This window comes from Diplotaxodon limnothrissa, linkage group LG3 (assembly GCF_057381915.1).
Source record: "Diplotaxodon limnothrissa isolate DT_005_m linkage group LG3, D_limnothrissa_male_GT1.1, whole genome shotgun sequence".
NCBI lineage: Eukaryota > Metazoa > Chordata > Actinopteri > Cichliformes > Cichlidae > Diplotaxodon > Diplotaxodon limnothrissa.
The window spans coordinates 62,199,128-62,214,808 of record NC_140598.1 but is presented as its reverse complement, the minus strand read 5'-3'; the positions used below and the strand labels follow the sequence as shown (position 1 = coordinate 62,214,808).

Genomic DNA, 15,681 nt, shown 5'->3' with positions numbered 1-15,681 from the left:
CAGGCTCAGGAGGGGACAGTCAACTGCCGGGACTGGTTGGGGGGGTTAACAGAGGTGGAGCAAGACGAGGCTACATCAGGTGAGGAAGCAGTAGCGTCTCTCCTCTGGAACAAGTGGAACCATTTTTTCTTTTTTTTCATGCACTTTTCCACGAGCGCTTTTTTCTCCACGATGAGATTTCTCAGCTCGTCGATGGTTTCTGCGTTTTTTTTCTTCAAGTTTCTCACATCTTTGTTCCATCTCTTCCAATGTTGCTTGTTGTTCTTCAAGCTTGTCTTTGAGTTGTTTGGATGTTTCCTCCTGTATCAGCTTGTCCTTGTGCATGTCTGCATTTCTCTGTTGGACCTCTTTGTGCTTGTCTTCTAACTGCTTCTTTCTTTTCTTGATTTCTTGAGTTTTGTCTTCATGTATTTTGTCTTCTTGTTGTTTTTGTGACTGCATTTGAGTGTGTTCACTCTTCAAGTTATTGAATTCCACCAAACGCCCCTTAACGAGCTCGGAGTTGTTTCTCGCTATCTGATCGATCCTTTTCTGCATCTGTGAGCACCGTTTCTCCAGTTTGTCCCTTTCTTCTTCCACTTTAGTTGCTTTGTCCTCCAGCTGATTACAAAACTCTTGCAGTTTTAGATTTTTAGACTCAAAGTCCTGGACGATGCGTTTTCCTTCTTTCAGTCTTTTTTGTTGTTGCTCTTTCTGTTGAAGAAGGTCTTTATTTTGGCGCAGTGTTTCATCCAGGCTTTCTTTCAGCATGCGGTATTTTTCCTGCATGCTCTTCAGTTTGTGCTGCATGTCTTGTTGCTTTTTGTCCTGCTCTTCCTTCTGTTGGAGGAATTTATTCTTTTCTTCCACAGCTTCATGGAGCTGTCTTTGGAGGAGCAGATTTTTTCGGTCCATGTATTGGAGATCCCGCTGTATCTTATCAGTCATCGTTTTCTTGTCTTGGAGCTGGTTGGTCATTTCTTTTAGTTCTGCGCGCTTTTGCCTGTTTTCTTTATTGAGGTGCACAATCTGCTCTCGGGCCTGAGCAAACTTGATTCCCCAGCCCTCATTAATAATGTTTATGTCCGGCTGGCGCTGTTGTCTTTCTTCCAGCTCTTTATTTTGGGCTTCCATTCGTCTACACTTGTCCTCCAGTTGACGTTTTTCTTCTTCAATTTGTTGCATTTTTTTCTGGAGAAGGTAGTTTTCCTTCCTACTCTCCTCTAATGCCCTTTGGAAGGATGAGATGCCATTTGGGGAAATTGGCTGGCCACTCCAGGAAGGAGAGGCGGCGTAATCTTTTTGAATTGGTTGTTTTTTTCTTGGAAACATGTTGGAGTTTCTATACGATGACTTTGAAGAGCTTTCCAAATGTTTCTGTGGTGAACGTTTTGTATGCTGCAAACACAGATGCTGCTGAAACGAACTAAAACTTGCTGTTTCTCACCCCTATTTAAGGAAAAACATCAAAGGACTTATGACGTTCTATGACATCATCACTCCAATGAGATTGTCACAAGACGTTTTGGAATGGGGTGTTTTTTTTTAAACTGTTTTCAAACTTAACTTAAAATTTCATTGTTTCCTAGTTGTGGACTATTGGTTAGTCCAGCCGATGATGAAATTAATTGTCACAAACATCCCTAATATTACATAACAGACAACAGAAAACAAGACAGTTTTTTTTCTAATAGAGGTATAATAAAAGTTTTTTTTAATTATCCTACTTTTTATAAAAGAGAACATTTATTAAAGAGTATGTATTTAATTAAAAAACTCTGTTCATCTAAAGCAGGGGTCAGCAACCTTTAAGACCCAAAGAGCCATAATTGGCCTATCTGGGGTTGAAAGGCTCGATAAATGCACGGCGTTTCGCCGGGTACACCGGCTTCCGCGAGTGTGATGCTTATTTTGAGCGATGAAAAAATAACAAAATATAATTTTATTTGTATATTGCAAAATCACAATAATCTTCCAATTTAGAACTACAAGTAAAAAAAAAAGAACTGGCATAAATAAAATACACTTCAGCTAAATACTAATTTATTTTCCCAAACCACGCAGAGCCGCACTATAAGGACTAAAGAGCCGCATGAGGCTCCGGAGCCGCAGGTTGCCGACCCCTGATCTAAAGGCTATAACAAAAAGCTTCCTGCTGGAAAATGAAATGTCCCCATTAAGAGTCTGAATCAGGAGCCGATGACATTACTCTGTAAACTCTCAAAGCACTTTAATAAACAAGCAAACAGTTCCACCTCTCGCATTATTGCGTAAAGTTGACAGCGCGTCAGGCAAATAGGCAGGCTCCATCCCCGGCCTCTAGCGACTGTGGAAGTCGCTACATCTTTAGTCAACAAAAAACGGCATTCTGGAGAAGCCAGCCACAAGCAGGATCAAAGAAATCAGATCAAGGAACCTGAAAGACGCCAAGTAAGTGCAGCGCATCTGAATGAGTGAGCCCAGCAGCACCGACACACCTGACGCAATTCTGAGGAGCGCAGGTAAGAATACCTGTGCATGTCTGGTTGTGGAAAAGGAAGCGACATTGCATTAGCGCTGAGATGTTTTAAGAGGAGACACTGAATGGAATGAATGTTGGTTAAATGTGCAATGTTTTTGGCTGCGCTCTTGGATTGATGACTGCGCTGCGTCTTATTAATTATGCTGCTTGGATGATGTTCAAATGGACAATTAAAGTGCCGTTACGTTGAAAGGATTTTATGGTCAAAGTCTATTGTGGCTTCCAGTGGATATATGTTTTAATGGATGATCACTGAAGATTAAAATAAATAAATAAATAAAAAATCGAACAAACAAACGGGAAAATCATGAGTCAAACAGGTGATGATGATTGTTCCTCTAATGATTTGGGGGGAAAGAGAGAAAGAAAAATGACTGGAAAGGCATTGTTGAATAAAATCGAAAAATCACAAAATGAATGCAAAATATATGTTAATAAAATGAAAGGACTAATACAAAAAATGAAAGCGCTCATGCAACACAATGAAAATCTTTCTCAAATTAAGCAGTATTTGGTGGATTTAAAGGCACTGTGCGAAAAGGCTTCAAGTTCACATGTTGAGGTGTTGTCTTTGGTGCCAGAGGAAGTAATAAAACAAGAGGAATGCTTTTCAAGTATCATGAAATACACAAATGTGTTTTTAAATGAAATTCAGAACTGGATAAATCAAAGAGAACAAAATCCTGCTGTTTGTCCAAAGCAAATCAATTTATTGGAAAACAATGTTGCATCAAATACTGAGACAGAAGTGGAGGATGATATCAAGCCAAGTGATAGTGTTTCTGTTGTGATATTTTGATACCATGGTAGCATTTACTGAGTATTGTTTTTGATGATATTATACAAAGGACCCTGTTTCTGCAATGCCCTTTGTTTTAACCTCATCTCCTCTTGCTGTGTCAACTGAAGATTTTATGGTGTGAAAGTAGATACTAAGGTTGGAGGGAAAACACCAACAAATCACTCTTTTACTTATCACTCCCTTGCAGAAGATGTTTATGTGAAGACCATCTGGGTTGTGTCAGAACTCATGGATGTAGGAGACCTCTGTATAAGATTTATAGGCCTTGTGAGTGCATCTTTATTGCCCTAGCTGAACAAAGGATTCCAACTGTCGAAGGACACCACCCCACCCAGTGGGCAGGGTCTGAACTGAAACTTGTTGTCTGCCTATAAAAACTGCTGCACAAAGAATAAACTTTGAGTTCGTTTGGGATGACAATTTAGAACAGTCTCCGCGTCTTTTTGTTCTTCCAAACTGCTCCCGGTACTCCGGCCGGTGCTGTAATTAACCGTTGATCATACTTGAGAATATTTTAATTGTTATAGGTTAAAGGATGAACTCTGATGATGAAAGCCCACGCCTCAGAGAAACCCGGAATGGAGTTTCTTGCAGTTTCAAATGTTGAAAGCCACAAAACTTCTTCAAGATCTTCAACTTCATCTGTTCGTATGAAAGCTGAGGCAGAGTTGGCAGCTTTAAAGACGCGGGGAAAAGGACACTGTACCTGTCGATGCACGTTTCCCAAAATCTAAACGAGTCATATCGCTCCATGTTTGCTACTTTTGGTTTTTGGTTTTCTCCCGCAGAGTAAGAGCATCGCAGGAGCTCCTGAAGTCAAACGACGCCTCCCAGCACTCATTTATTAAAACGGAGTCGATGCCAAAAGTCTTAAACGTTAGAATCAAAGCAACAGCTGTGAACTCAGTCATGGTGTCATGTGCAGCCTCCATCTTACTGTCACTACTTTTTCATTTTAGGGTACGTGAGGTAAAGCGTCCGTCGATGTAGCTTGATTGTACAAAATTATTTTTCTACGTTATTAACAAAACAGAGCAGAGACTGATGCTGCTCCTGTCTGACCCCCTTGTGTCTGGCACATGTGTATTCTGACTTGTGTGTGTGTGTGTGTGTGTGTGTGTGTGTGTGTGTGTGTGTGTGTGTGTGTGTGGCAGTCGCTGTGTGAGTGTGATATCACATCTGCATCACTCAAGCGTAGACGGGCCCGCGTCAGACAACAATAAACAAAAAGCAGAAAAAGGCCAACAGTAAAAACTCAGACTCCAGCATGAGCTCCTTCCTGCTGCTTAACCAATCACCTTCCTCCATATCATCACTGCTCCCTCCCTCCTCCTCTCTCCATCCTACACCACCTTTGTTATTTAACACCGACCCCCCCCCCCCCCCCCCCCCCCCCCCCCAAACTGATAATCAGACAAATTCCCAAACACCTGACTTCACTGTGTCGACACCGTTCCTGACCATTTCTGACCTCAGGTCAGCTCTGCTATTATCCTCACATTAAGGGTTCGTTCACCTGCCTGCAGATGATCTGTGAGCTCGTCGGTTGTAAATTAAACTCTAAGCACACTGAGGGTAACCGGGAGGCGTTCAGGGCCTGCAGTGCAGAGCTGCAACATGAAAAAAAGGGATGGGGGCTCAGATCTCCTGAACAGGGTGGAAACAACACGGTGGGTTTGTGCTGTTTGTGATTCCTGCTCCGTCACTCTGGTGGAGACGACTGCAGCTCAGCAGCGCTCCCTGCTGATCCTCTGATGAAGATGTCAACAGTATGTAAACTGAGCTGATGTGCTGCTGTTTGAGCCCACGTGGTAGCGTACGTCCAGTATGGGAGAACTTAGTCACCGGTGCTGTCTTTGCTTGTGCTCTAGCTTTAGCCTGTTTGATTGTTTGTTTTCTATTTTATTACTGCCTAAAAGGGGAGGTGGGGGAAACACATGCCTGACTTCTCCTGTCAGAGGTTTTGTAAGCTCACTGGAAGGGAAACGTGCACAATGTAAATCATAAAACAACTGACTGGGGCTGTGCTGCAGGTGGATCAGTGCTGTGGACAGTAGCTGTGGAAAAGAGACTGGACAAAGACTCTCAGCCTTAAATACAGGACAGAGGATGATCCGATCATCTTTCAGCTAACAGTGTCGAGCAGAAGGACGGCCGGCTGATGCGTCCGTACGAACCCTTTTGTACTCACTCCTGTGTATAAGGAGGCGGCGAGGGGTTGTGTAGTTAACCTCAGCACCACACAGCTACAGCAGAGGAGAGAACACAAACGAGTCCTTTCATTCGGCTCTGTTCTTTCTCCTTGTCTGTTTTATAAGCTAACACTAGAGGGCGCCATTGTGGCACATTCAGCGCTCACTCTGAGGTCACTGGACAGAGAAGAAAATACCAAACTGGGAGACGGATGGAGACGAAACATCTGGAAGATCAGAACTGTACATTTTTAAGTGTAAGAAAAAAAAAAACAGACAAAATATTTGTAAATATTAAGTTTCTTGTTTATTTTATGTTTTGTTTTTTTGGGGTTTTTTGGAGTGAATGAATGATATGCTTATTTTGTGATGACAAAAGACAACAGGTGCAGTTTGTAATGAGAAGAAAAAAATGGCCGTTAGCTTGAGGTTTCAAATGAGTTCATCCTTACCACCGATCAGTTTTGTCTTTGTTTTTTCAACATTTATTTTATTTTTGTCATAACGTTGATCGTTATCATGTGACCATCCTGTAGCAGGAAGGTCGCTGTAGCAGAAGTCATCTCCACTGAAGCCCCCTCACAGCAGAGGGCCAGTCATGCTGTTTATGCTAGTTTGCTAGTTTTCAGTGAGAAAAAACATTTTCATCAAGTTTTAAATCCTTTCGTTGCTCTTTTCTCTGCGATTGTCATAAAATCGTCGTCCTCTTTTCAAGCCTTAGCTCGCTTTTATTTTGAAATATGAGTCTTGTGATCAGAGATGAATCTGTGCTGCATGATGTGCGTAACATCAGAGCGATAAAAGCCAGCTTTGCCTTTCAGTGATTTGCAGTAAGGACATAAATGACCTAAAATGAGACTGAAAAAAGTGCAGTCAGTTAAATGTTAGCTCACCTAACATGTAGCAGTGTTTACATGTAGCCATGTTTGACAGACTCCAGGGCTTTGATACCATAAGATGCCTCATATCCTCACAGCCTCATGAGATCACACAAGTGGTCTGACCTGCTCGTGTCACACTGTGCTGTCTGTCTGTCTGTCCGTTGTTTTTCTCCTGCAGTGATGTTATGTAGCAGAAAAACAGTTGGATGCTGGAAAAGTGCAGAGCGATGGGTGACGTGTGGAGAACATCACAGTCTGTGTGTGTTCAACAGCTGTTAGAGCCACACTTTGTCCTTTCTGTGGTATAACTGCTGGATTTATTTTATTCCAACACTTAGAAACTGTCAGCAAAGCAAAACTTCATGATTGGATGATCCTGTGTCACGTCCACAGTGTCAAACGTGCACAGAGACAGTGACACCCACAGAGAAACCCTCAGCTTGGTGTCCATTGCAAATCTGCACCTGTTGTCTTGTTTCTACTTTCTTTGTTGAACTCAGAAACTCGAGACTTGAGATGAAGAAAATGTTAAATAATGGAATAAAAAAAAGATGATTATTAAAAAAAGTAAAGTAAAATTATATAAATAAATGAGGTGATGATATTTCTGTTTACTTTAGAAGTTATTATACACTGTATGCTGTGATTCTGATCTGGGAAACATTAAAGACATTCATAGCCAGACTGCTGACTTTGTGTTTTTATTCAGTCGCCTAACAGAAGTGCAGTAAGAAACGATTTAGCCCATCCTGATTTCTTAGCTGTTTGCATATTTGCCACACTTACGTGTTTCAGATCGTGAAGCAAATTTTTATGATAGATAAAGATGACCAGAGTCAGTGTAAAATAAAGCTTTTACATGTATTGCTGGGAGGTCGGCAGCTCCCTCCACTGCTTGGCCCTCTGTGAAAAACAACTGGGATCCAGCTTCCGTGTGATGCTGAATTATATAAGCGGAAGAACATAAATAGATAGAAGGATGGATGATTGTATTTTGTGTACAATCGTTGAAGTGTAAAAAGGGTTGGCCCTCCGTGGTGCCCTAAGCAAAGTTTGATTTTTGGGGCCCTTTAATAGTGCCAATAATAGTGATTAATGATCACCTACTATAAATGTATTTCATTTTCTAATGTTGATGTTGTTGTAATCCACAGTGAAAAATGTCATAAAAACAGAGAGAAACAATAGATCAAACCTGAGAGCTGCACAGTTGCAGCAGTGTGGTTTACGTCATTGTGTTGTCAGCCTGTTTTACACATCGGTGGTTTCTTATTGACATGTAAAAAGATCTGAAATCGTAGTAAATTCAGCTGCTATTGTGGGCTGGGGATGATTTACACTTAACATTTTAATAACTGGGTACTGAATGTCATAGGCCCAATGTTCCCTCTAATTTTTCACGTGTCTGAGCGAACACACAAACTCCCTGAGCGATCCCTTGGACCAATGAGCGACATCAGACGTGTGCACTGTGGTCACGCCGGCATCAAATCCATCCAAGTTACATGGTTTATTAAAATAATCAAATTACAGCATTTACATTTATGTTAGACTACTTTTAGCCCATTTACAATGAAAATGTAAAAAAAAAATCTTGTTCATGACCTGTGTAGTATGTTAACACTATTGGAAGTAAAAATAACTTGAACTCCAATTTCGAAAACACAACTTTCTTTCTTTTCTTTTTTTTCTTTTATACAGCTCTGACTTGTATTATGAGTCTGTGGTCTGGGAGAGAGTCCTGTAACTCTCTGTCTCCAAAATACAGCATATAATGACCAATGCTGGGCAATTAATTATATAGTTACTTCTTCAAAAAAGTAACTCAGTTTGGCAAACAACGTTTTTTGCAGCTATTTTTTTAAATGCAGCCAAGGCGTTTTTAAATAAACATTTCAAACTATTTACAGAACAATCAGCTGTTCTGCATCAAATCTGATGCCACACAAATTATTTGTGCCACTCCAAAAAATAATTTCTGTCCACTATGAGATAAAGGAGAACAACAGTCTGATACCTGCAGGCCTGACAGCAGGAGATGTATCACTCCTGTAACACCTGTAACATTCAGCAGTCGCCTCATTGTTCTGACACACACAACAAAACTATTGACTACACTACACACTAACTACACAAGATTTGCGCTAAACGTTGCAAATCTCTCACATCTCAAAGCACCGCCATCACTCCTAAAACTTCCCCCCGTTTCTTAACAACTAGACGCCACGTTGCCATATCATTCTTTGATATGCCGACATGGTACTTTTTTGGACGAATAGGAAAGGCAGAGGGGGGTGGGGTTTGTTTTTGCTCACAGGTGGAGAGCGCTTTCGAGTGTTTTCCTTATAAAACGCCGTTTTTACCGTTTCTTCCTGCAGTAAATATAAACAACGATAGTATTCAGAAAGAAAACAAAACATTGCAGATGTTTTTATCACAACTCTGGTTTTACGTGGTCTATCAACACAATTTAAAAACTGGTGTAAAGTCCCCAATTTTTCCGTCAATTGTTCCGTCTGTCCTGCTCACATCTCCAATGGTTGTACACGTTGTCATTAACATGGCTTCACTCCACATCAGCCACGCCGCTTTGCCAGCTAAAACACTGGTGTCGGCACATAAGGACGCTGTCATAGCCTGTCAACAACGTTGATTGGCTGCGCATACACGCATTATTGGCTGGACTATGGGATAAGGTGGCATCGTTCCCATATGGGAGCAGCCAGTCACTTACTGACCAACACTGCAAAACAGAATTGTTAAAGTATTAATTTTAATTTCAATTCAGGTTAGATTTTTTTTGGTGCGCAACGCAGAATTTCTGTGCGCAGAGACTGTGCCAGCAGTGCGCAATTGCGCACGTGCGCAGCTTAGAGGGAACATTGCATAGGCCCACTAAAAGTTACAAAATAAGCTACTATCAAATACATTTTCTGTAAACACATCAGAAGGTTATTTATGTGGCAAAAAGTTAGATCTATACAAAATGTTGCAGGGAAACGGAGAAGGAGCTCGTATAGGTTTGAGTTTTATTCACATCTGTTGTGCAGGTACAAATAGCAGAGTGGAAAACTTTATACTTTGTGTTTGCAAACATTAATTTATGAAGATTAATTAACATGAGTGTAGCACAAAGTAAAGGTGAAAGCAGTATTCTGACATGACAGTGCAATCAAAACACATTTTGCCACAACAATCTGTGAATAATTGTAACAACTGTCACTTTAATATTGGACAGACTAGTTGTGCAGCCCTAACCTGAAATATGCTGTTTGTTCTGAATGAAAAACGTTAGTCTTTGGTAAACATTTTAATCCCATTTATAGATGCAATATGTTATTTCAGTTAAGACTAAATGTTACCACACGTTCCCATCATTAGAGCGCATTTAAAGTGTGGAGAAGTCTGTGAAGGTTCTCAGTCATCCAGGTCATCGTAGTCTAAGGAGCTTGCTAAGAAAAGCGTCTGGACTTCTTTGAGTTACTTGAAGACGTTTCACCTCTTATCCGAGAAGCTTCTTCAGTTCTAAGGGTCAAATGGTGGAGAGTCCAAGCTGTATTGAAGAATTTCTAACTTCATGTAGGCTAAACAGCGGCCTAGAATTAGACTCAAAACCCTGCAGTTGCCCAAAATAAAGGGGGCATTAATGTACCAGATTCTACAGAACACCAGAAATAACTGCTAAGATGGGTCCAACACATCTGAGTTCATGCTGGAGGAACTGTGGGACACACTCTGCCAACCACACTCATATATTGTGGCTCTGCCCTAAACTCTGTGTATTCTGGAGGCAGATATTTGATGCTCTCAAAGACATTTTCCAAGGTAAATATTCCACTAAGTCCTACAGTAGCAGTGTTGGGAAGGATTGCAGAACATATTGACTGCAAAGCCAAAAGTTACCTGCTAAATATATGACTCACTGCAGCCCTAAAATGCATAACTATCAGATGGTTAAAACCAGATATAATCTATGGATCCAGTGAGTGTCTGTCTGATGGAACAAATTACATACTCAGACTACAGAAACAAGTCTTTGAGAAACGGTGGGGACTCATGTTACCTTTCCTATTACAATGAAGAACACCACCTAGTTTTGTGAGCTCTCTCTCTCCACACACACACACACACACACACACACACACACACACACACACACACACACACACACACACACACACACACACAGCATGTTATGCCAGTTTCAGCTGAAACTATGTTTCAAACCATAATCCGGGTTTTTAGTTCACCATTTATGAGGTTTCAAGAAGAAAATAAAAGACAGATCTGAATGTTTGAAAATGTTTTGGAAAGATTCTGTAAAGATGAGATGAAAAATACTCAAAGGATAAATTTAATTGGTTTATTATTTAGATAAGAATAACAAGCAAGTAAATGAAGAAAAAAGGTAAAATGAAGTAATAATGAAAGAAGTTAAACAAGTAAATGAAGAAAAAAGGTAAAATGAAGTAATAATGAAAGAAGTTAAACAAGTAAATGAAGAAACAAGGTAAAATGAAGTAATAATGAAAGGAGTTAAACAAGTAAATGAAGAAACAAGGTAAAATGAAGTAATAATGAAAGAAGTTAAACAAGTAAATGAAGAAACAAGGTAAAATGAAGTAATAATGAAAGAAGTTAAACAAGTAAATGAAGAAAAAAGGTAAAATGAAGTAATAATGAAAGAAGTTAAACAAGTAAATGAAGAAACAAGGTAAAATGAAGTAATAATGAAAGAAGTTAAACAAGTAAATGAAGAAACAAGGTAAAATGAAGTAATAATGAAAGAAGTTAAACAAGTAAATGAAGAAACAAGGTAAAATGAAGAAATAATGAAAGAAGTTGAACAAGTAAATGAAGAAACAAGGTAAAATGAAGTAATAATGAAAGAAGTTAAACAAGTAAATGAAGAAAAAAGGTAAAATGAAGTAATAATGAAAGAAGTTAAACAAGTAAATGAAGAAAAAAGGTAAAATGAAGTAATAATGAAAGAAGTTAAACAAGTAAATGAAGAAAAAAGGTAAAATGAAGAAATAAGGAAAGAAGTTAGGAGAGAAAACCCCAACAATCCCCTCTGAGCAAGCACTTGGCGACAGTGGGGAGGAAAAACTGCCTTTAAACGGGCAGAAACCTCCGGCAGAACCAGGCTCAGGAGGGGACAGTCAACTGCCGGGACTGGTTGGGGGGGTTAACAGAGGTGGAGCAAGACGAGGCTACATCAGGTGAGGAAGCAGTAGCGTCTCTCCTCTGGAACAAGTGGAACCATTTTTTCTTTTTTTTCATGCACTTTTCCACGAGCGCTTTTTTCTGCAGGATGAGATTTCTCAGCTCGTCGATGGTTTCTGCGTTTTTTTTCTTCAAGTTTCTCACATCTTTGTTCCATCTCTTCCAATGCTGCTTGTTGTTCTTCAAGCTTGTCTTTGAGTTGTTTGGATGTTTCCTCCTGTATCAGCTTGTCCTTGTGCATGTCTGCATTTCTCTGTTGGACCTCTTTGTGCTTGTCTTTTAACTGCTTCTTTCTTTTCTTGATTTCTTGATTTTTGTCTTCATGTATTTTGTCTTCTTGTTGTTTTTGTGACTGCATTTGAGTGTGTTCACTCTTCAAGTTATTGAATTCCACCAAACGCCCCTTAACGAGCTCGGAGTTGTTTCTCGCTATCTGATCGATCCTTTTCTGCATCTGTGAGCACCGTTTCTCCAGTTTGTCCCTTTCTTCTTCCACTTTAGTTGCTTTGTCCTCCAGCTGATTACAAAACTCTTGCAGTTTTAGATTTTTAGACTCAAAGTCCTGGACGATGCGTTTTCCTTCTTTCAGTCTTTCCTGCTGTTGCTCTTTCTGTTGAAGAAGGTCTTTATTTTGGCGCAGTGTTTCATCCAGGCTTTCTTTCAGCATGCGGTATTTTTCCTGCATGCTCTTCAGTTTGTGCTGCATGTCTTGTTGCTTTTTGTCCTGCTCTTCCTTCTGTTGGAGGAATTTATTCTTTTCTTCCACAGCTTCATGGAGCTGTCTTTGGAGGAGCCGATTTTTTCGGTCCATGTGTTGGAGATCCCGCTGTATCTTATCAGTCATCGTTTTCTTGTCTTGGAGCTGGTTGGTCATTTCTTTTAGTTCTGCGCGCTTTTGCCTGTTTTCTTTATTGAGGTGCACAATCTGCTCTCGGGCCTGAGCAAACTTGATTCCCCAGCCCTCATTAATAATGTTTATGTCCGGCTGGCGCTGTTGTCTTTCTTCCAGCTCTTTATTTTGGGCTTCCATTCGTCTACACTTGTCCTCCAGTTGACGTTTTTCTTCTTCAATTTGTTGCATTTTTTTCTGGAGAAGGTAGTTTTCCTTCCTACTCTCCTCTAATGCCCTTTGGAAGGATGAGATGCCATTTGGGGAAATTGGCTGGCCACTCCAGGAAGGAGAGGCGGCGTAATCTTTTTGAATTGGTTGTTTTTTTCTTGGAAACATGTTGGAGTTTCTATACGATGACTTTGAAGAGCTTTCCAAATGTTTCTGTGGTGAACGTTTTGTATGCTGCAAACACAGATGCTGCTGAAACGAACTAAAACTTGCTGTTTCTCACCCCTATTTAAGGAAAAACATCAAAGGACTTATGACGTTCTATGACATCATCACTCCAATGAGATTGTCACAAGACGTTTTGGAATGGGGTGTTTTTTTTTAAACTGTTTTCAAACTTAACTTAAAATTTCATTGTTTCCTAGTTGTGGACTATTGGTTAGTCCAGCCGATGATGAAATTAATTGTCACAAACATCCCTAATATTACATAACAGACAACAGAAAACAAGACAGTTTTTTTTCTAATAGAGGTATAATAAAAGTTTTTTTTAATTATCCTACTTTTTATAAAAGAGAACATTTATTAAAGAGTATGTATTTAATTAAAAAACTCTGTTCATCTAAAGCAGGGGTCAGCAACCTTTAAGACCCAAAGAGCCATAATTGGCCTATCTGGGGTTGAAAGGCTCGATAAATGCACGGCGTTTCGCCGGGTACACCGGCTTCCGCGAGTGTGATGCTTATTTTGAGCGATGAAAAAATAACAAAATATAATTTTATTTGTATATTGCAAAATCACAATAATCTTCCAATTTAGAACTACAAGTAAAAAAAAAAGAACTGGCATAAATAAAATACACTTCAGCTAAATACTAATTTATTTTCCCAAACCACGCAGAGCCGCACTATAAGGACTAAAGAGCCGCATGAGGCTCCGGAGCCGCAGGTTGCCGACCCCTGATCTAAAGGCTATAACAAAAAGCTTCCTGCTGGAAAATGAAATGTCCCCATTAAGAGTCTGAATCAGGAGCCGATGACATTACTCTGTAAACTCTCAAAGCACTTTAATAAACAAGCAAACAGTTCCACCTCTCGCATTATTGCGTAAAGTTGACAGCGCGTCAGGCAAATAGGCAGGCTCCATCCCCGGCCTCTAGCGACTGTGGAAGTCGCTACATCTTTAGTCAACAAAAAACGGCATTCTGGAGAAGCCAGCCACAAGCAGGATCAAAGAAATCAGATCAAGGAACCTGAAAGACGCCAAGTAAGTGCAGCGCATCTGAATGAGTGAGCCCAGCAGCACCGACACACCTGACGCAATTCTGAGGAGCGCAGGTAAGAATACCTGTGCATGTCTGGTTGTGGAAAAGGAAGCGACATTGCATTAGCGCTGAGATGTTTTAAGAGGAGACACTGAATGGAATGAATGTTGGTTAAATGTGCAATGTTTTTGGCTGCGCTCTTGGATTGATGACTGCGCTGCGTCTTATTAATTATGCTGCTTGGATGATGTTCAAATGGACAATTAAAGTGCCGTTACGTTGAAAGGATTTTATGGTCAAAGTCTATTGTGGCTTCCAGTGGATATATGTTTTAATGGATGATCACTGAAGATTAAAATAAATAAATAAATAAAAAATCGAACAAACAAACGGGAAAATCATGAGTCAAACAGGTGATGATGATTGTTCCTCTAATGATTTGGGGGGAAAGAGAGAAAGAAAAATGACTGGAAAGGCATTGTTGAATAAAATCGAAAAATCACAAAATGAATGCAAAATATATGTTAATAAAATGAAAGGACTAATACAAAAAATGAAAGCGCTCATGCAACACAATGAAAATCTTTCTCAAATTAAGCAGTATTTGGTGGATTTAAAGGCACTGTGCGAAAAGGCTTCAAGTTCACATGTTGAGGTGTTGTCTTTGGTGCTAGAGGAAGTAATAAAACAAGAGGAATGCTTTTCAAGTATCATGAAATACACAAATGTGTTTTTAAATGAAATTCAGAACTGGATAAATCAAAGAGAACAAAATCCTGCTGTTTGTCCAAAGCAAATCAATTTATTGGAAAACAATGTTGCATCAAATACTGAGACAGAAGTGGAGGATGATATCAAGCCAAGTGATAGTGTTTCTGTTGTGATATTTTGATACCATGGTAGCATTTACTGAGTATTGTTTTTGATGATATTATACAAAGGACCCTGTTTCTGCAATGCCCTTTGTTTTAACCTCATCTCCTCTTGCTGTGTCAACTGAAGATTTTATGGTGTGAAAGTAGATACTAAGGTTGGAGGGAAAACACCAACAAATCACTCTTTTACTTATCACTCCCTTGCAGAAGATGTTTATGTGGAGACCATCTGGGTTGTGTCAGAACTCACGGATGTAGGAGACCTCTGTATAAGATTTATAGGCCTTGTGAGTGCATCTTTATTGCCCTTGCTGAACAAAGGATTCCAACTGTCGAAGGACACCACCCCACCCAGTGGGCAGGGTCTGAACTGAAACTTGTTGTCTGCCTATAAAAACTGCTGCACAAAGAATAAACTTTGAGTTAGTTTTGGATGACAATTTAGAACAGTCTCCGCGTCTTTTTGTTCTTCCAAACTGCTCCCGGTACTCCGGCCGGTGCTGTAATTAACCGTTGATCATACTTGAGAGAATATTTTAATTGTTATAGGTTAAAGGATGAACTCTGATGATGAAAGCCCACGCCTCAGAGAAACCCGGAATGGAGTTTCTTGCAGTTTCAAATGTTGAAAGCCACAAAACTTCTTCAAGATCTTCAACTTCATCTGTTCGTATGAAAGCTGAGGCAGAGTTGGCAGCTTTAAAGACGCGGGGAAAAGGACACTGTACCTGTCGATGCACGTTTCCCAAAATCTAAACGAGTCATATCGCTCCATGTTTGCTACTTTTGGTTTTTGGTTTTCTCCCGCAGAGTAAGAGCATCGCAGGAGCTCCTGAAGTCAAACGACGCCTCCCAGCACTCATTTATTAAAACGGAGTCGA

At 40.1% G+C, this 15,681-nt stretch overlaps 2 pseudogenes; both read right to left on the bottom strand.

The window, feature by feature from the left end:
* Window positions 1-181: 181 nt before the first annotated feature.
* On the bottom strand, window positions 182-1,311 carry LOC146636812 (uncharacterized; annotated as a pseudogene).
* A 10,388-nt stretch (window positions 1,312-11,699) lies between these two features.
* Window positions 11,700-12,829, bottom strand: LOC146636811 (uncharacterized; annotated as a pseudogene).
* Window positions 12,830-15,681: the final 2,852 nt, after the last annotated feature.